Source organism: Propithecus coquereli, unplaced genomic scaffold, assembly GCF_000956105.1.
Source record: "Propithecus coquereli isolate 6110/MARCELLA unplaced genomic scaffold, Pcoq_1.0 Scaffold268, whole genome shotgun sequence".
Taxonomy (NCBI): domain Eukaryota; kingdom Metazoa; phylum Chordata; class Mammalia; order Primates; family Indriidae; genus Propithecus; species Propithecus coquereli.
The window spans coordinates 3,725,345-3,726,465 of NW_012148263.1; positions in this window are offsets into that span (position 1 = coordinate 3,725,345).

Here is a 1,121-nt window from a genome sequence, read left to right on the forward strand (position 1 = left end):
ATAATTATTTCCCATTACTGAGGCAAGGGCACTCTACCCAAATCTTTATAAATAATAGGATTGTCCATTTTTCCATTTCTCGCTGTTAGGAATAGGCACTTTTTTCTGGCTATATGTGAGCACCAGGCTCCATTACCTGTAATTTTCTGGTGGTTCTTTCACTGGCCTCAAGTATTCTCTTCACATGCACCTGCTGGTCATTACTCAGCTGGATTCTAGACAAGGACTTCTGCAGATCTCCAAATTTCTATTGTCAAATACTTTCTACAGTGCTCTGTATGTGATCTCTCACGACCTTGCTGTCCCCAGACACTCAATTCTATTTCCTTGACTCAACTCTGCCTGGGTTCTTGCCCTTGGCAGTGGCGATGCTCTCTAGGCAATAAGCTGAGGGCAATTATGGGGCCCACCTCATCTGTTTCCCGTCTCATAGGGATCACAATTCTCTATTGCCTTATGTTTAATGTCTAAAAATTTGTTTTTTCTTATATCTCATCTATGTTTTAGTTTTTCAGGTAGTGCTATCTTGACTTCTTAGTCTGTCTTGACCAGAATGATAAGTCCTGTGTCTTGAATGATAAGTTCTATGTCTTAATTTCTTTAAGTTCACAGTCATGAAGATGATTGAGTCTGGATTTAAACATGATATTCTGATTGAAAGCTAGCTCTCTATTTAATACATATTTGCTTATTTTAGAAAAGTTTTACTTTACATACACATACAAACATCATATACACACACACTCATATGCATTTGTGTATGTGCATAAGGGTGTGTGTGTGTGTGTGAGAGAGAGAGAGAGAGAGTCTGTGTGTGTGTTCTTCAACTTGGGTGATACAGCATTAATTTTATTCACTCACTCATGCATTCATTCACTTTTTAAGTATATATTGAATTTTATGCTTTGTGCTGATCACTCTGATAAGCATGAAAAATACAGCAGTGAAAATACAGACAAATTTCTGCTCTTAAGGATAACTGTTTAATATATAACAAACTATTGAATAAAGTAACACAAGTTAGTCCTTTTATTTTCCTTGTTTATCCTAGTACATTATGGGCCTTAAGATAATTAAATGTGACTTGAAATATAATTTTAAATTTAAAAGAAAATTGTCAG